Source organism: Polyodon spathula, chromosome 14 (assembly GCF_017654505.1).
Source record: "Polyodon spathula isolate WHYD16114869_AA chromosome 14, ASM1765450v1, whole genome shotgun sequence".
NCBI lineage: Eukaryota > Metazoa > Chordata > Actinopteri > Acipenseriformes > Polyodontidae > Polyodon > Polyodon spathula.
The window spans coordinates 19,513,949-19,535,529 of NC_054547.1; the positions used below are offsets into that span (position 1 = coordinate 19,513,949).

General features: G+C 39.7%; 1 pseudogene; it reads left to right on the plus strand.

Annotated features, from left to right (window-relative positions):
- The window catches only part of LOC121327146, a 56,143-nt pseudogene that overhangs the window by 10,122 nt on the left and 24,440 nt on the right, over positions 1–21,581 (plus strand).

The following is a 21,581-nucleotide window of genomic DNA, read 5'->3' on the forward strand; positions in this document are numbered from 1 at the left end:
GTCTTTTTCATAGATTCCTTCTCCAATTTCAATATCTCCCATATGATATTTATAATGTACATTTTTATTTCCTGCGTGCAGTACCTTACACTTTTCTCTATTAAATGTCATTTGCCATGTGTCTGCCCAGTTCTGAATCTTGTCTAGATCATTTTGAATGACCTTTGCTGCTGCAACAGTGTTTGCCACTCCTCCTATTTTTGTGTCGTTTGCAAATTTAACAAGTTTACTTACTATACCAGAATCTAAATCATTAATGTAGATTAGAAATAGCAGAGGACCTAATACTGATCCCTGTGGTACAGATGCTATAGCTTGTGCAAAAGTATGAAAAGACAACGCTTGGCGTATGAAAAGACAAACTCCCCCTTGCCGGGAGACATTACGACCCATTCTACCAGGGGCCAAGTGACTTTGTGGGCTCTCTTTCATGGCGCCTCCTTAAATGAGAACTGCAATGCTGCTACATGGAAGGTAGTCAGACATTTGTGCATTTTTAACGTTAGGTTATTACCATAACCCAGGTTCCCTGAAAAAGAATGACAACCATTACCCTTTGAGGTCATGTCCCCAGCTGACCGACGATTTCGAAAGAAAATGTTACCGTGAAGACATCTGTCTTCATCAGGAGGTGGGAGGGACTACCATACAGGCCAGATTTGTGGGGTCCTTGGGATATTGTTGTCACATGCACACTTTGACCGAACGGTTTTGTCAAACATGCACACTTTGACGCAGTCCTTGACCATCAAAGGATGTTTGACAAACGGTACCAAGAGTCACCATGCCATGGATCTTTTGGAGCCTTATTAAGTTGGAGCCAGTCATGACCAAAGTCAGTTTTGAAGTCATTCAACCCAGTTTGTAGGACGTCTGGTGGTGCCATACACCTTCCACTTCTTAATAATCGTCTTGTTTAACAGTAATATTCAAGGCCTTTGATATTTTTTTTATACCCATCCTTTGATCTGTGCCTTTCAAACCCCCCGAGTTCTTTTGAAAGCACCTTGGTGCTCATGGTTGAGTCTTTGCTTTCAAATGCATTACCCAGCAGAGGAAACCTACAGGAACTGCTGAATTAAACGAGGCAGTCTTCCCAGCGACAGCGAGTGGAAGCGACAGCGAGTGGGAGAATTACAGGCGTGGAAAAGTACAGAGCAGTTTCGAAGCAGTTTGAAAGCAGGTTGACGGCTGCAGAAGAAACTAAACTTCAAAAAAAAAACCTCAACATGGTCTTCAAGCCAGTAATCTGTGACACCTGCTTGATGTGGGAAATCCGAGAAAACCCAGCGGAGCTAAACCAAGTGTGCGTAAAGTGCCGCGCGATCCAGGATTTGCATAAACTAGTAAGTATGCTAGAAATGGAGCTGGAAGAAGTGAGACAGCAACAGGATCTTGAGGAACTGGCACACCCACAATTCATGGAAGTCTGCATCACCCCTAACAGACTGAAAGCCACCAGGGAGATAGAAGGTAAGAACAGCTGGGTTCAGGTAGGCAGAAGCAGGGAAAAAAAGAAACTTCGTCAAACACAACCACCAGAAATCAAAACAACCAACAGATTTGAGTCACTTCAGAATTTTGATGAGCAGAACCAACAACAAGAGAATGAAAGGAACAACATCCAGGACCCTATTGACAGTGGTGACCAGACAGCAAAAAGAAGGGAGGTCATGATTGTTGGAGACTCCATATTGAGAAACACAGCAAGTTCAATTCGCAGTTTGGACCCCCTTACTACAACAGTGTGCTGCCTTCCTGGAGCCTCGGTCAAGCACATCACTGAAAACGTGGACAGGCTCCTAGAACGAACAGGAGACGACCCGGTAGTAGTCGTCCACATCGGTACAAACAACATTGGAAGAGACAGACCAAAATCCCTGCAAAACAAATTCAGAGAGCTAGGAAGGAAATTAAAAGAGAAAACCAAAACTGTGGTATTTTCTGGTATACTACCCGCACCTTGCAAAGGACCATATGGACAGCTGGAAATAATTAATCAAAACGAATGGCTGAAGACGTGGTGCACACGGGAAGGCTTCACCTATCTTGATCATTGGACCACATTCTACAACGAGGACTATCTGTATAGACGGGATGGACTGCATTTAAATAACAAGGGAACTAGTCTACTTGGAGAAAAGATCCTCGAGCAGGTTCGGAAGCATTTAAACTAGAAAGGAAGGGGGGAGAAATCAACAAAAAAACAGAAGGGAGACCACATCAAAACAAGAACAACAACTCAGGTAAGACAACCATTAAATGTATTTATCTAAATGCTAGAAGTATCAGAAACAAAATTCTAGAACTTGAAGCTACTGCACTAACAGGTAACTATGATGTGATAGGTGTTACAGAAACTTGGTTATCTGAGAGTGATGGGGACGAATATAATATTTGTGGGTATACACTGTATAGGAAAGACAGGCAGGACAGAAGAGGAGGAGGGGTAGCGCTATACATAAGAAACAGTCTTGAAGCCCAGGTGTTAAACCTGGACAAAGAAAATAAAACCGAATCAATATGGGTCAGAATAACAGACAAAAATTCAAAAGGCATAATAATAGGAGCATGCTATAGACCGCCAGATTCAGACGGTGAGCACAATAATCTGTTATACAATGACATTAGAAATGTGTGTAGCAAAGGAGAAGCCATACTAATGGGGGATTTCAACTTCCCCCATATAAAATGGGAAAACCCGGTGGGTAGCACGAAGGATGAAATAGAAATGGTGGAAATGACAAATGACTGCTTCCTAACACAATTTGTGAAGGCACCCACTAGAGGGGAGGCATGCCTTGATTTAGTCTTTTCAAATAACGAAGATAGAATAACTAAAACAGAGGTCAGAGAACCACTGGCAAACTCAGACCACAACATGGTCTCATTTGAAGTGTTTTTTAAATCCCCAAAAGTAATGACTAAAGCTAAGGTTTACAATTTTAGAAAAGCAAACTATGAAGGTATGAAACAGAGACTAACAGAAGTAGATTGGAGTAAAATAGAGAAAACACCCACAGAAGAAGGATGGTTGTTCTTCAAAAATGTAGTACTAGAGGCGCAAAACAATTATATCCCTAAAGTAGACAAATCTAAATGTAAAACTAAATTGCCAAAATGGTTTAATAGATCATTGTGATGAGTCAAAGGGTTTTCGGTCTGTGATTCAGCCTCCCGACAGTAGATGGCATCAAACCAACTCGGGACTTCCCTTACCAAGATCTCGTGACCATGGCAAAAGTCATCTTTTGAGGGGCGGCACCTTGGTGAGGGGCGGAAGTACGAGTATGTAAATTCCAGCCACTGGAGTCAAGTGAAGGATAAGGACACTTGTCAGTTGGGGATTGGTGTTCCACTGACTACAGAGGCGGGACATTACATACTAAAGGGAACGTACTACTGTGTTCGGGGTTGGTCCGAAAGTAAAGTAGGAGGAGTAACGGGTGGAGGGAGAGACTGGTTTGGTGCAGCGGGATTTTTAAAACAAAAAACACTAACATTTCTTTTGTCTTTTTTTTGTTTATGTATGGTTCACCACGAAGACAATTAAAGACGAGTCATCACGGTTTGTTTTGGATTTCACCCCTGCACTCCTTCCCTCACACCATTTTGTTTTCTTTTGTTATTTAATCATTTTGTTGTGTATAGAGAATAAAAATAAATTATTTTATTTCTGTACACATAAATTACTGTCTGGACATTCCATTTAATACACTCTCGCCTCACAGATCAATTAAAAAAAATATTCAGCGAAAAAAGGCACTCTACAGAGCATTAAAAAAGGACCAAAAAGAAAGTATGCAGAAAGAGTACACAGAACTGCAAACGCAAGTCAAAAAGGAAGTTAGAAAGGCCAAGAGAGAAATAGAAATAAACATTGCTAAGGGAGCTAAAACCAATTCCAAAATGTTTTTCCAATATTACAACAGCAAGAGAACATTCAAAGAGGAGATTAAATGTTTAAGAGATACAAATGGCAAAATCGTAGATGAAGAAAAAAAAATAGCAAATATATTAAATGATTACTTTTCACAAGTTTTTACAAAGGAAGATACTGACAACATGCCCCACATGTCATCCAGTTCCTATCCAGTTTTAAATAACTTTAGCATAACTGAGGCAGAAGTGTTAAAGGGACTAGGAGCTCTTAAAATAAACAAATCCCCTGGGCCGGATGAGATCCTCCCAGTAGTACTCAAAGAAATGAAAGAAGTAATTTACAAACCGCTAACCAAGATCATGCAGCAGTCTCTTGACACAGGGGTGGTACCGACAGACTGGAAAATTGCAAACGTAATACCGATCCACAAAAAGGGAAACAAAACTGAACCAGGTAACTACAGACCAGTAAGCCTGACTTCTATTATATGCAAACTTATGGAAACTATAATAAGATCCAAAATGGAAAATTACCTATATGGTAACAGGGTACTGGGAGACAGTCAACATGGTTTTAGGAAAGGGAGATCGTGCCTAACTAACTTGCTTGATTTTTTTGAGGATGCAACATCCATAATGGATAATTGCAAAGCATATGACATGGTTTATTTAGATTTCCAGAAAGCTTTTGACAAAGTCCCGCACAAAAGATTAATTCTCAAACTGAACGCAGTTGGGATTCAAGGAAACACATGTACATGGATTAGGGAGTGGTTAACATGTAGAAAACAGAAAGTACTGATTAGAGGAAAAACCTCAGAATGGAGTGTGGTAACCAGCGGTGTACCACAGGGATCAGTATTAGGTCCTCTGCTATTCCTAATCTACATTAATGATTTAGATTCTGGTATAGTAAGCAAACTTGTTAAATTTGCAGACGACACAAAAGTAGGAGGAGTGGCAAACACTGTTGCAGCAGCAAAGGTCATTCAAAATGATCTAGACAAGATTCAGAACTGGGCAGACACATGGCAAATGACATTTAATAGAGAAAAGTGTAAGGTACTGCACGCAGGAAATAAAAATGTACATTATAAATATCATATGGGAGATATTGAAATTGGAGAAGGAATCTATGAAAAAGACCTAGGAGTTTTTGTTGACTCAGAAATGTCTTCATCTAGGCAATGTGGGGAAGCTATAAAAAAGGCTAACAAGATGCTCGGATACATTGTGAAAAGTGTTGAATTTAAATCAAGGGAAGTAATGTTAAAACTTTACAATGCACTAGTAAGACCTCATCTTGAATATTGTGTGCAGTTCTGGTCACCTCGCTATAAAAAAGATATTGCTGCTCTAGAAAGAGTGCAAAGAAGAGCGACCAGAATTATTCCGGGCTTAAAAGGCATGTCATATGCAGACAGGCTAAAAGAATTGAATCTGTTCAGTCTTGAACAAAGAAGACTACGTGGCGACCTAATTCAAGCATTCAAAATTCTAAAACGTATTGACAGTGTCGACCCGAGGGACTTTTTCAGCATGAAAAAAGAAACAAGGACCAGGGGTCACAAATGGAGTTTAGAAAAAGGGGCATTCAGAACAGAAAATAGGAGACACTTTTTTACACGGAGAATTGTGAGGGTCTGGAATCAACTCCCCAGTAATGTTGTTGAAGCTGACACCCTGGGATCCTTCCTGCTGCTTGATGAGATTTTGGGATCAATAAGCTATTAACAACCAAACGAGCAAGATGGGCCGAATGGCCTCCTCTCGTTTGTAAACTTTCTTATGTTCTTATGTTCTTAATTTATCCTGAAATCATGTGAATCACTACAATGTAACACAGGTGGAGGCCACTTAACTTGGTGTGTGATTTGGAAGGTGATTGGTTACACTTGAGCTAATTTAAGATTGCTATTACAAGGGAGGGGTGGACACTTATCCAACCAAGCTATTTCAGTTTTTAATTTTAATACATTTTCTACAAATTTCTAGAATATTTTTTTCACTTGGAAGTTGTGGGGTAAGATATGTAGATAAATGAAAAAAAGCTATTTTAATGCATTTTAATTCCAGGCCATAAGGCAACAAAAGGTGAAAATTTTGAAAGGGGGTGTAAACATTGACATTCTATAGGCACTGTTATATAAAGTGGTTTGCAGAAGTATTCACCCCCCTGCAAAGTTTTCACATTTTGTTGGCACCTGAGCAAACTCAACAACGCTTTCAAATTAGACTTTACATGTAGAATCTACACAAACTACTCCACATTGATAAAGTTAAAAAATGCATATAGAATATAAATAAGTAAGATTTACAGAGGAAACCAGATTAATCTCAGTTGCATAAGTATTCAACCTCTTTGCTACTGCAGCCCTAAATCAGCTCTGGTGCAAATGATTTGTTTGAAAGGTCACAAAATTAGGGAAATGGTTTCATCCTGTGTGTACTCAAAGTTGTTTAACTTGTAGATAATTTCCCTCAGGTATATAAAGACTTTCAAGCTGCAACTCACATAGTGATCCAACAAAGCAACCATGAAGACCAAGGAGCTTTCGAAATAAGTCAGGGATAAAGTGGAACAGAGGTACAGAGCAAGAGAAGGGCACAAGGACATTTCAAAGGCGCTGATTATCCCTCTCAGCATAGTGAAGTCCATCATTAAGAAGTGGAAGATGCATCATGCCAGCAAGACACTACCCAGATCAGGTCACCCTCCCAAACTGAGCAGCCGGCCAAGCAAGAAACTGGTTCAGAATGTCACTCTGAAACCAGAAATGACCTTGAGAGATCTGCAAAATTCTATGTCTGAGATGGAAATCAGTGTCACACATCAACAATAAACCGGTCCCTACACAAAGCTGGCCTGTATGAACGGGTGGCAAGAAAGAAGCCATTATCAGACCTGGAGCAATTTTCCCGTGAAGAATGGGTAAACATTTCCACTGTGCAAAGCTAGTAGAGACCTATCAAAATACTGACTTAAGGGGCTGAATACTTATGCAAAGTAAATTTTATTGTGTACATTTTCTTTGCAAGTTTTGCTGACACTTAATCTCCTCCTCATATAACAGTGTTCAGTTTAACCACTACAGCTTTGAATAAAAATGTTTGTTTGAAAAAGTGTTCATGAATTATTTGTAATTCAACAAAATATGACATTATTGGTAGGAGGTGAATACTTCTGCAAACCACTATATGTAAGGTATAATCCACGATGGGCCATGTAGTTCCCTTGATATGTACCACGCCTGGGGTGGTGATGAGGACCGAGGCATGTATATATCCGTAGTTTAATATAGCCCCAAATTTAATTTAATTTAATTCATTGTTTGTCTATTAAAAATAAATTGCACACATTAGTTTATTGTGAATTTGTGCATCGAAAGTGCCATCTCACTAGAAACTGGAGGACTGGATACAAGTTGTGATGATGGGCGAAGTTTCAAATGATACTAAGGCAGTAAGCAGAGCAGCTGCGATGGAGACTGAAGCCAGATCTTGAGGTGAGTTTGTAAACTCGTTATATGCGGGTCACGTATATTCTAATAGGTTTTCAGCCTTTTGGATCTCAAAATATGTTTTTGTTATTTGTCAGACACCCTCACGTCCAAGTCGTGCCAGATTAAGTTGACGATCGAACAGACTTTACGCACCAATCCGACCGCAGTGTCAGGGGACAGTACCTCACTTTCTTGCAGATGATTAAAATCCAGGCTGGTAATTCGGGGGGGGGGTCTGGTCTTGTCGTTACCTGCTTTTCTAAGAGATTTCCTGACTGACTGGAATACATTGTTGCTCGTTTTAAACTCGCTGTCAGCAGATGTGTTAAAAATTCTACTGTTAGAATATGTATTTAGTCCAGCTCAGCGTTATAAAACTGGAGACTGAATACTAGTCCTCATTTAAACTTCCTGCACTGGCATAAAATTCCCTTATGTTTTTGAGATTTTTTTGGATTTATTTCCTTAAAAGGGATGTCCATATTTTTTTTTTTCTTTAAGTACATTAACCAGTCCATGCTGTATTTTTTTTTATTTGCTTGTGTTTTTTTCAATCTTTATTTTTTTATATTTCATTTAGCTGTTCATCTACTGTTATGTGTCTACTCTTGCTGGTGCACATATTTATTTATTTTAGATGAACTGCTTCCACAGTCTTCCCTCAGAAAGTTGGTGTTGTACTGGTTATGTTGCGTTACATCCCCAAATATGTTAATGGAGATAGGTGAAATGCCACTCATTTCTGGCTGTGGTTTTGTAACTAATAACAAATAAAATGGCAGTTTGTCATGGAATTTTGAATGTAGTGTTGCGTAGTGATTTATTCATTGTAAAGCGGCTCATTAGTACAGTGGCCCTGAAATGCAAAACACAACAACAGAGAAAACAAAATAGCAAATAAGAAAACGGCCCTGAAGTGCAAAACACAACAACAAATGAGAAAACAAAACGGCATTAACTCTAAACCGGAAAGGGAGGGAAGATAGGCAAAAGTGTACCACGTCACTGATTGGAGGAACAACATGTCAATCAGTGCTGCGAAACTCTGGGCGGAAGCACTTTTGTAAACTAACCGTGGTAAGTCACTTTTCTCTTGTTTGAATTTTAATAATGTTTTGTATTCGTTTATTTCACACTCATTTTACTAATTTATTTTACTACTCGTTTTACATTATTAAAATTCAAACAAGATAAAGTGACAATATATATATATATATATATATATATATATATATATATATATATATATATATATATATATATATATTATTTTCTTTTTTAATAAATTATTTTTGTTGTTAAAGTGTTGATCGTTATGAAATCTTCAGTCCACTTTTCTGAAACTTATTAAGCAACAAGTGCAGAAAGCTACAGATACGCAATATTATGTGTATTTCACTCGAAATCATAATATGTGTCAATAGGCCAACCAATAATCCACACATAACCCAAAGGTATTCCTCCAACACTAAAATCTTACCTTCTTACCTGCAGCAAAGGAAGTGATGATAAGGTATTAGGAAGCAACAAGTGTTTAGATCTACGGTGGTCTATTCAGTTGATCTAAACAGCATTGGATATAAATACCATTAACAATTAACCATCTTGAGGTTTTGAAAAAAAAAAAAAAAATATATATATATATATATATATATATATATATATATATATATATATATTGATATGCTAAATTGACTAATATACACTTTTGGATAGTTGTTAGTTTTATATAACATTGGGTCCTTGTCTATTAAAACATTATCACTCCTTAAATTCACTGCTGAAACATCACTTTCATGGTCATGAGTGGCACATAGTCCTACAACAAATTAAAAGTGCTTTGGTATATATTATGGTAAAAGTCAGAATCTAGTAAATTACGTTTTACCTGTAACTGTCAAAATTTACTAAGTAAGGTAGTAAATGTCTGTAATTATGAAGTATATTGCTTTTTAGACATTGAGATTTACCGTAATATCTGAACCTGTACACAATAGTAAAAGTGTTAAGTATGCTTATTATTGACATTTACCGTTTTTTGCTTGAGATTTGCCCCAATATTCCGACTTTTACACACACACACATATATATATATATATATATATATATATATATATATATATATATATATATATATATATATATATATATATATATATATATATATATATATTTTCTCTTCAGTACAGTATGTGATGTAGGTCATCCTTACCACACTGTTTATGTGGTGCGTGTTGCCATGGCTTTGGATGTCAACTACCAGGGCCCACCCAGTCTGCTTATACCTATTCCCTTCCTAAAATTATCCTCTAGACTTTCAATAGTATCTCTGTACCATCATTAGGAGTATCCAATGCTACTATTTTGTTCCCATTATTCATGCAAAGTTCTTTGAAGTCTGGGCAGGAAGGAAGTGTTAACTAGTAAGTAATACAAAACCCTGAGAGACGTAAAACTGTGGTAGTGAGACATTAATGAGATTAGATTGTGGAGATTTTGCTCTAAATCAGAAACATAAATTAATGGTATTGAAATGTTAGACATGAAATTACCAATCTTTACATATGTTTACCGTATACCTAAATAGTGATATAAATGGGCATTGTATATTGCCCAAATGGTTCCTAATATACAGTAATGCTATGTTTGGAGATGCAGGTTTCAACTTACCATATTTATCTAATATTTAATATTTACATATTTTAATTATATCAGAAGTGAACCCTTGATATATTTATTTAATTTAATCAGTCATACAGAAACAGATAAAAGTAATCAAAACAAATTATATTATGAAAATTGCAGTTTTAATAGATTTCATGTTACATTTTGAATTCCATTGATTGATGTTGATATGTTGGTGTTTATTGAACAGAACTGCTGAGGATAACCGTTTACTTCTTGCACTTTTACATATATATTCAAAAGTACAAATGGTTTAACACTAATATTAAATCCAGGATCTTTTTACTAATCTACAAGGCAGATTGTCTCTTTGACATAATCCAAATGCACATTAAATTGCATGCTTTTGAAAGGTGACCTTGTATTACTAGCAAGAACAAAACATATTCAAAATAAAAATGCTGACAAAATATTACAATTAGAAAAGCTGTTGTAAACTTGAAGTACATCTATTTATCACAAGCCTACTGCTAAGTCTGCAGCCTGTTGTAATGCAAAAGACATTTTCACTCGTTAGAAACTGGATATCTTTGAAATAGTAGAAGTAAAACAATTTTAATTACCATATACAAAAAAACATTAAGGGCTAGATTCTCAAATCTATTTACTTCAGTCATCAGTATCACAATTTTAATTTGAAAGGAAAAAACCACACTACATTAAAAGGTATAAGAAACCATTTAAGATTACTTACAAGTAAAAAAAAAAAAAAGGCTTGTTTGTTTATATCTGGTTTGGGTGTGTTTCTCCTTCCTGAAAAAAAAAATGTGCTAATGACAATTTGGAGTAAATAGCTTTGAGAATTTAGCCCTATGTTATAAATGCAAGTACATGTATTGTTAGATATTTAAGTGAAAATAAATAGCTGTGCCATTTTGACGCGTTTTTTTAAAACATATATGTGATTTAGAGTAAATTAGTGTAAATGAGATGGAAATTAGTCAGCCAACCATGACTCTCTAATTTTAAATGAACAGGTATTCTTACTGGAATTCTCTTGTGTGTGAATTTGCAGTCAGGGTTTGAGGATAAAAATATGAAGAAAACTCCTATTGTGCTCTACTGTGCTGTCTCCTCCATAGAGCATGGGCACAAAGCACCAATTAGTGATGTACAATGACTGCCAGACTACTATGAGGTAAGTAAGGATTTCAATGCCTCTCCTTTTTCTTCTCATGTACCCCTTAGACCATACAGGCCAGATTTGTGGAGTGCTTGGAATATTGCTGTCACATGCACACTTTGGCCATAAAAGCCTGTAGCTCTTGCAAATTGGCCTTGGTAGCCTCTGATCAGTCTCCTTCTTGCTCGGTCATCCAATTTGGAGGGACGGCCTGACCTAAGCAGGGTCTTGGTGGTGCCATGCACCTTCCACTTCTTAATAATCATCTTGACCATGCTCCTAGGGATATTCAAGGCCTTTGATATTTTTTTATAACCATCCCCTGATCTGTGCCTTTCAACAGCTTTGTCCCGGAGTTCTTTTGAATGCGCCTTGGTGCTCATGGTTGAGTCTTTGCTTTGAAATGCACTACCCAGCAGAGGGAACCTACAGGAACTGCTGAATTTATCCTGAAATCATGTGAATCACTACAATTTAACAGAGGTGGAGGCCACTTAAATTGGTGTGTGATTTTGAAGGCAACTGGTTACACCTGAGTTAATTTAGGATTGCTATTACAAGGGGGGTGGACACTTATCCAACCCTAGTTCAGTTTTTATTTTTAATTTTCTACAAATTTCTAGAATATTTTTTTCACTTGGAAGTTATGGGGTAGGATGTGTTGATAAATGAAAAAAAAGCTATTTTTAATATATTTTAATTTCAGGCTACAAGGCAACAAAAGGTGAACATTTTGAAAGGGAAGGTGTAGACTTTTTATAGGCACTGTATATGAAGACATCTGGTTATTAGGGAGATAGGGTCCTAAGTTCAGATTCATTATGGACCCCCAACATAAGAGGTCAAAGGAACACAGGCTATTAAGTTCACGTGCAGAACATTTCTATGCCAGGTGCCATGCAATGTTAAAATATGTTGGCTGCTGACGGGTAACAAATAAAGGGATTATTTTACAGGCCAGTGGTTAATGTGTGTTTTATCTTGAATAATTACCCATAGAGATTAAAAACAAAAAATCAATGTACATTTGGATAAGGGTTTTTTAACAAGTGGTTGCTCACATTCAATTTGTCCCAAACAGTTTTTTTTTTTGTTTGTTTGGTTTTTTTGCAGAAATAATCAAAATATTCCTGGAATGTCTTACTGCTATGCCAAATTCAACATAAAGAAAGAAAATAAAATAAATGGATTTGTATTTAAGTATACCAAGATTATGATTAAATTCTAACTCTCTTTAATTGCTCAGTGTTTGTGACAAATCATTTATAGGGAAGTTTGGCTAGGTTATCATCCTATCACTAAAACACCCCCCAACTCTTATAGTTATTTTATACTTAGTTGTTAATAAAATAAAGTAATTCAGAAATGGGTGAAATCCTTTAGAAACCAATATGGCTTTAGATCTAACATCTAGCTCAAACATTCAATAAAAAAGCAGACTTTTTGTATTATACTTTTTTTTTGAAAAAAAAAATAGTACAGGAGATTTTCACTTAAATGCTTAGTAAAATACTGTGTCGTTTAGGATTTTTATTTTGGTTTACTGTTTAGACTTTAAAACTTCAGAGACTTGATTGTTTTTAGATGAGCAGTGAAATGACACTGCCTTGGAAACTATCACCAAATATTTTACTTTCAGTACTGTAACAAACTGTTTTATATTCAGATAAAAAATGGGACTAAATGATTATTGAGATACTTTTCTCTTCTTCTGTTAGATTTCCAGACCAGGAATCCCCTTGGAAAACAAAAATTGAATTGTGTCCAGATTATTACATGTGCTCCTGACTGGTATTGTACCCTCCTCTTGAAAGTCTTCTCATTCTCACCTTTTTTTGTGATGTAAACAAGGATTGAAAGCATCAGCAAATCTTACATCATTTATTTTTCCTTTGGTCTTCGAAGTGAACTAAAATAATACTATTACTATATACTGTTGTGACAGAAATACAATGAGTTCTGGTTGTAAATCTCCCTCTCGACCTGTGAGGGTGCTAAATAGCGAAAGGAAAAGTATGTGGATGGGCTGGCCTGACAGTTCGTTTCCGAGGTTGGGAAGTCAGTCAGCCTGGATGGAAGCGAGACTCTGTTGGAGGAACATATTGACTCGGAAGGTAAACGAGGTAGCAGCTGCAAGCAATAGACGCAGCTGGAATCGTTTACCAACGGATCATGCGGGTAGCATAAAAGGGACCAGAGAAATGCTAATCTTTTCCTTCTCTTGGGTTGTAACAAAAACCTGGAAGGACTGAGAGCTGCAGTAGAAGAATATTCGTGAGTGTTTGTTTGTTGTACGTGTTGTTAGTAATTGTCTTGTTTATTGTATCACCAGACGGCTAAACACGTTCCGGAGCTGTCGCTTTTGGGCCAGCACAAGCTAGAACTGCACTGCACGAACTGACACCAAATAGCCTGCTATCACCCACCACGAGCACTAATACACACACCCCGGACCATGTTTTAGTATTGTCGAGTGGATAACGTTTATTGTTTGGGACTGTAAACCCATTTGTTTTGCTCTGCGCATTACACATTGTTGTGTATTGCAGGAGCGGTTTTCTTTTTGGTCACAAGACCAGGATTATAATTAAAACCCGTTTTCTACCGGATTACAGTTGTTTGTGATTTCTTCTGCACTGCATCACCTCTACACCTGTTCACAATCACCGGCCAAATTGCCACACTTGGTGTCAGAACACGGGATGGATCGCAACACATTGGCGGAGCTGCTGGAGGCTCTGGAACACAGATGGGACGGAGAGGAGAGAAGGAGGCAGGAGCACTATACTGCGCTCATTGAGCGGGTAGGGCTGGCAATGTCCACAGAGCCAACTCCTACTACAACACCCGTTATTTTGGCACTGAAGGTTCAGGTGATGAAGATGTTGGAGGAGGACAACCCGGAGGCGTACTTGGTGGCATTCGAACGGCTGGCTACCACTATGGCTTGGCCAAGGGAGTTCTGGGCGAGCCAGCAGGGACCCTGCCTGATTGGGGAATCTCAGACAGGCTATGAGTGACCTCAACACTGTCATCTACGACCTGGTTAAACAGGCCATCCTTTCCTGCCTCAACATAACAGCAGAAACCCATCGGGCACGCTTTAGGGAGTACTAAACATTCCTGGAAACACACTCCAGGGTGGTTGCAGAGTGGTTTTATGACCACATGGTGCACTGGCTGACCCCGGAAAATAAGACCGTGGCACAGATGGGGGAGGCAATAATGGTGGAGCAGTTCTGCCATGTGTTCGGTGCCGATACCCAGGCGAGGATATGGCGCCACAACCCAGATACCCTGGAGGAGACCGTGCAGCTGTCGGAAAAGTTCGAGGACTCCCTAGCTTCTGCCCAGATTGAGATACTGTCGGCCCCTGCCCTTCGGAGCAGCCGACCCCTACCTCTCTCTCCTCCAACACCACCCCCACCATCCATCCCAGGATCCAGACCTCCGAGAATGCCAACCCCAATGGGCCCCCTTCCCTCCCCCAATGGAGACCAAGGTTGGCCTCCAGCTCGGGTAGAGATGCTGCCCCTGCCCCGTTGCCATACCAGCAGCGGGACAGATTCTTAACCCCTGTTCCCTCTGTCCCCCCGATTTGTTTTAGGGGCCACCAACCAGGATATATGACCAAGTCATGCCCCGCTGCCATGGAGAGTGACGTGGCCGAGTTTAATTGAGCACCTGAAATAGGTAAGCATGGAGAAAATTGTCGGGAGAGGCCGTGTATGATCAATGTGGTTTTAGGTAATGTGAAAACCTGCGCATTAGTGGACACGGGTTGTGAGCAAACCTTAATTCGGACAGCTCTCCTGGGCAGTGTGTCATGGCGGCCACAAGGTCAGGTGGACATCTCCTGTATCCATGGAGACATGGCGGCATACCCCATCCTAAAAGTATACTTATCGGTAGGACCGATAAAACGTCACTTCATAGTGGGGGTGGCAGAAAGGTTGCCACACCCAGTTATTCTGAGACCGAGACTGGCCAAAATTCAAAGAATTCATGCAAATAATGGCAGTCTCAGCCACACATGTAAACATGGCAGGAAGAAAGAAAATGGAACGAATTGGTGATGTGTTCCCTTTTCACCCTGAAATGTTTTCCCCTGCACAGGACATGTGGTACTCAAACGCGGACATAGTGTGGGGCCAACACAATGACCTGTCACTATTGCACACTTGGGGGCAGGTCCAGTCTATTAAAGGTAAGGATGTTGATGGCTCTGGGGCGCTAGTATATCCCCATTTCAGTATCAAGGGGTGATTACTGCATAGAGTAAATCTAGCTGTGGCCACAGGACAGCCTGTAACACAATTATTGGCTCCCCGTCTTGTCGGACCGAGGTCATGAGGTTGGTGCATGATATCCCTTTTGCGGGGCACCTCGGAGCTGAGAAGACGAGGGAGCGAATATTAGCCTGATTCTTTTGGTTAGGTCTTCATACTGATGTGTTGAGTTATGTAACCACATGCCCAGACTGCCAGCGAGTAGCGGCGGGTAAAGTGCGCCCCGCCCCTTTGGTTCCACTGCCGATTATTTCCACCCCCTTTGAAAGCATTGCAATGGACATAGTGAGCCCTTTGCTACCTTCTAACTCTGGGTATACGCATATATTAGTAGTGGTAGATTACGCAACACGATACCCAGAGGCAGTTCCATTGAGATCCACTAGCGGCGCTGCAATAGCCAACGAATTAGTACAGATTATGGCCAGAGTAAGGTTCCCCAGAGAGATTGACTAATTATGGAACCAATTTTCTGTCCAACACCCTACAGCAGGTGTATAAAATATAAAAAATACGTCCCATCAGGGCCTCTGTTTATTATCCACAGACAGGCGGTTTGGTGGAACTCTTTAATCAGACCTTGAAGTCTATGCTGAGATGGCTTGTAACACAAGAGCAAAAACATTGGGCATCGCTTCTTCCCTACCTCCTCATTGCAGTGAGAGAGGTGCCGCAGAGTTCGACAGGGTTTTCCCCTTTTGAGCTCCTGTACAGCCGAAGGCCTTGAGGCATCCTCGATCTGTTGAGAGAGGGGTGGGAGGAGCACAAAGGCTCGTCCAAAAATGTAGTGAAGCATGTGCTCCTACTAAGAGATCATCTAAATTTGGTCGGTCGTTTGGCCCAGGACAACCTCAGATCAGCTCAGCACCGACAACAGCAGCATTACAACAAAAATGCACTAATTCGAACCTTTCGACCAGGAGACAAGGTAATGCTGATACTTCCCTCATCAAAATCAAAATTGTTATCTAAATGGCAGGGGCCATATGAAGTGATTCGGGCTATAGGAAAAGTGAATTATGAAATTAGACAGCCCGATCGCCGAAATGAACGTGAAAATTATCAAGTAAATTTAGTAAAGCCCAGGCAGGCAAGGGAGGTCTTGTTAAGAGCCCCAGGCAATATAGAGGATGATTTAGGCCCCTGTCCAAAGATTCCTAGCAGAAAAATCATTTTGATGTTTTTTCTGACTTGCCCGGCAGGACTGGTGACCGTGTTTTAGTATTGTGGGGTAGCTAACGTTTATTGTTTGGGACTGTAAACCCATTTGTTTGGCTCTGTGCATTACACATTGTTGTGTATTGCCAGAGCAGTTTTCTTTTTGGTCACCAGACCCGGATTATTAAAACCCCCGTTTCCTACCAGATTACAATTGTTTGTGATTTCTTCTGCACTGCATCACCTCTACACCTGTTCACAATTACCAGCCAAATTGCCACAACTGTATACTGATGCACAATGAAAATGCAAGAGTCTAAGTTTTCATCAATAGCTCACTGGGCACATACATAATGTTATTTACATTTTAAATAGTGAGAAGATAGGTTGGTTGATTGTTTGAGTAGTATTGTTCCTTGGGTCATGTGATTTCATAAAAATGCCAGGTGTTCCGTGTTTGGCATTCGAGTTGAGTTAAAATTGCCAAAATGAGTTGATTACGAATCTGTATAAATAGCCATTCGAAAAGATATGATTATATTTTACGCAAGAACAGCAAAAGATACGACTAAGTCCCATTTGGTTGCTATCGGCATGATTGAAGGTGGCCTGTCTGTGAAAGAAGTTGCCCGGAGAATGAGATGTTCTGGTTCAATAATCAGCAACTAGTCCAGAGAAACCAGAAAACTGGCTCTGTGAGGGACAGGCCACTTCCTGGAAGGCAGAGGGTCACCACACCGGCCCACCATGTCGTGGTGAGCATTATGCTGACTGTTGCATTGTTCAAGCCAACCAATGGGGTGGTGGACATGTGATGATGTGGGGATGAATATCCTTTAACACAAGAACACCTTTGGTGCAGATTGAGGGCAACCTTACTGCTCAGCGATGCATTGAAGAAGTCCTTGAGGCAACAGTTTTTTTCCATTCCTAAAGGCATTCAGGAGTATAGGTTTTCTAGCAGGACAATGCAAGACCACACAGTGTTAGGATTACAATTGTACGACTTCAAGAAACAATGCCGAGGTCTTGCTGTGGCCAGCTTTTTCTCCTGACCTGAGTCCAACAGAACATTTGTGAGACCGAATCGCCAGTTGGCTGCAGCTGCACAGGAAAAGTGGCAGACATCCCACAGCAGTCTATCCAGAGGCTGATCAGGTCTATGCATCAACGCTGCCAGGACTGTGTTAATGCGCAATATGTAATGTTTTAATTTTGACACTGTGTCACATTTCATACTGAAAACGTATCATGATTCTTTGATCTGTATTTTTGTTCACATTTTCGGTTATTTTGTTTGATAGCTATGTTTAAAATATTTTATTAAAAACATTAAATGGTTTCTTTTTATTAGGAGTGGTTTCGGTTATGCAATCTATGCGTATATATGATATATACTATTAAAAACATTACATGTAGTGCGGTTTCTTTTAGCATTATATATATATATATATATATATATATATATATATATATATATATATATACACACACACACACACACACACACGATTCCCATCCTCTGCACATCTTTTCAAGTGTGTGTGTGTGTGTGTATACAGTAGTTTGCAGAAGTATTCACCCCATACCAATAATGTCACATTTTGTTGAATTGCAAATAATGTATGCACAGTTTTTCAAACAAACTTCTTTTATTCAACGTTTTAGTGATTAAACTGAACACTGTTATATCAGGATGAGGTTAAATGTCAGCAAAACTTGCAAAGAAAATGTACAAAAAGAAATTTACTGGTTGCATAAGTATTCAGCCCCTTAAGTCAGTACTTGGTAGAAGCACCTTTTGCAGCAATTACTGCTATGAGTCTTTTTGGATATGTCTCTACTAGCTTTGCGTAGTAGGAAGATGAAATTTTTGCCCATTCTTCTTGGGAAAATTGCTCCAGTTCTGATGAGTTTGTTGGGGATCGTCGATGGACTGCAAGTAGTTCATAAATTTTTGATTGGATTCAAGTCAGGACTTTGACTGGGCCACTCAAGAACATTAATTCTCTTCTTGTTCAACCACATGGCTTTGTTTGCTTTGGGTCATTGTCCTGCTGAAATAATTTCCTCCCAAGTTTCAGAGTCCTTGCTGACTCAAACATGGTTTTCCTCAAGGATTCGTCTGTACTTAGCATCCATTCTCCCCTCTATCCTGACAAGCTTCCCATGAAGAGAAGCATGCATGCTTCACAGTGGTTGTCTTTTGAGAGGGATAATTAGTGGCTTTTGAAGTTTTCTTGTACCCTTCTCCTGCTCTGTGGCTCTCTTCCACTTCATCCCTGACTTGTTTTGAAAGCTCCTTGGTCTTCATGATTGCTTTGTTGGATGTCAGCAAAATATCTGCAAGTTAAACCACTTTGACACACAGGCTGAAATCATTTCACTAATTTTGTGACCTTTCAAACAAATCATTTACACCTGAGCTGATTTAGGGCTGCAATAGCAAAGGGGTTGAATACTTATGCAATTGAGATTAATCTGTTTTCCTCTGTAAATCTTACTTATTTATATTCTATATGCATTTTTAAACTTTATCAATGTGGAGTAGTTTGTGTAGATTATACGTTTTTTTTTTTTTTTTAGCTTAGTCTTTATCTGGGATATCCGGCCACCAAACATTGCTACCCAAGCAATGATGGACCGAAAGAAACAGGAGGAATGCCTTAATCTTGAACAAAAAAATGAAAAGTTCACACTGTGACCAATATACTATGTAAACAACTTGTTAATTCTGTAACCAGGTGGGTCTCCCTAGGATTGAAACAAGTGGAGAGTACAGAGCTGTAAAAGCTAGCTTGAAAGAAATTCAAGATGAACAGCTACGTGACATTACCAGAAAGTAACTGTGAAAGTATAGCGTTTCTTAAACCATGGACAATATAAGACAAACATAACCACACAAGTAGCAACACTGAACACGGTTCACAGTCTAGTCTTATCATCGTAATTCCCCTGACCTCCCAGTGCACCTCAAACCATTGAATAAGCGACAGCGAGTGGGAGAAGTACAGGCGTGGAAAAGTACAGAGCAGTTTCGAAGCAGAAAGGAGAAATTGCATCTTGAATTGCTTTAATCAGAAAACAGAGGACATTGGGGAAACACAGCAGCAGCCGCGTGTGTTTTTGTGATAACAAACAAGCTGAAACTCGGAGCAGCTGATTCAAATTCAGCGCCGTTTTGAGACACGGGCGAGGGGAGGAGCCGACAGCACAGCAGAACAACGCAGTTAAACGAGGCAGTCTTCCCAGCGACAGCGAGTGGAAGCGACAGCGAGTGGGAGAAGTACAGGCGTGGAAAAGTACAGAGCAGTTTCGAAGCAGTTGGAAAGCAGGTTGACGGCTGCAGAAGAAACTAAACTTAAAAAAAAAAAAAAAAAAAACCTCAACATGGTCTTCAAGCCAGTAATCTGTGACACCTGCTTGATGTGGGAAATCCGAGAAAACCCAGCGGAGCTAAACCAAGTGTGCGTAAAGTGCCGCGCGATCCAGGATTTGCATAAACTAGTAAGCATGCTAGAAATGGAGCTGGAAGAAGTGAGACAGCAACAGGATCTTGAGGAACTGGCACACCCACAATTCATGGAAGTCTGCATCACCCCTAACAGACTGAAAGCCACCAGGGAGATAGAAGGTCAGAACAGCTGGGTTCAGGTAGGCAGAAGCAGGGGAAAAAAAGAAACTTCGTCAAACACAACCACCAGAAATCAAAACAACCAACAGATTTGAGTCACTTCAGAATTGTGATGAGCAGAACCAACAACAAGAGAATGAAAGGAACAACATCCAGGACCCTATTGACAGTGGTGACAAGACAGTAAAAAGAAGGGAGGTCATGATTGTTGGGGACTCCATATTGAGAAACACAGCAAGTTCAGTTCGCAGTTTGGACCCCCTTACTACAACAGTGTGCTGCCTTCCGGGAGCCTCGGTCAAGCACATCACTGAGAACGTGGACAGGCTCCTAGAACGAACAGGAGACGACCCGGTAGTAGTCGTCCACATCGGTACAAACAACATTGGAAGAGACAGACCAAAATCCCTGCAAAACAAATTCAGAGAGCTAGGAAGGAAATTAAAAGAGAAAACCAAAACTGTGGTATTTTCTGGTATACTACCCGCACCTTGCAAAGGACCATATGGACAGCTGGAAATAATAAATCAAAACCAATGGTTGAAGACGTGGTGCACACGGGAAGGCTTCACCTATCTTGATCATTGGACCACTTTCTACAACGAGGACTATCTGTATAGACGGGATGGACTGCATTTAAATAACAAGGGAACTAGTCTACTTGGAGAAAAGATCCTCGAGCAGGTTCGGAAGCATTTAAACTAGAAAGGAAGGGGGGAGAAATCAACAAAAAAACAGAAGGGAGACCGCATCAAAACAAGAACAACAACTCAGGTAAGACAACCATTAAATGTATTTATCTAAATGCTAGAAGTATCAGAAACAAAATTCTAGAACTTGAAGCTACTGCACTAACAGGTAACTATGATGTGATAGGTGTTACAGAAACTTGGTTATCTGAGAGTGATGGGGACGAATATAATATTTGTGGGTATACACTGTATAGGAAAGACAGGCAGGACAGAAGAGGAGGAGGGGTAGCGCTATACATAAGAAACAGTCTTGAAGCCCAGGTGTTAAACCTGGACAAAGAAAATAAAACCGAATCAATATGGGTCAGAATAACAGACAAAAATTCAAAAGGCATAATAATAGGAGCATGCTATAGACCGCCAGATTCAGACGGTGAGCACAATAATCTGTTATACAATGACATTAGAAATGTGTGTAGCAAAGGAGAAGCCATACTAATGGGGGATTTCAACTTCCCCCAAATAAAATGGGAAAACCCGGTGGGTAGCGCGAAGGATGAAATAGAAATGGTGGAAATGACAAATGACTGCTTCCTAACACAATTTGTGAAGGCA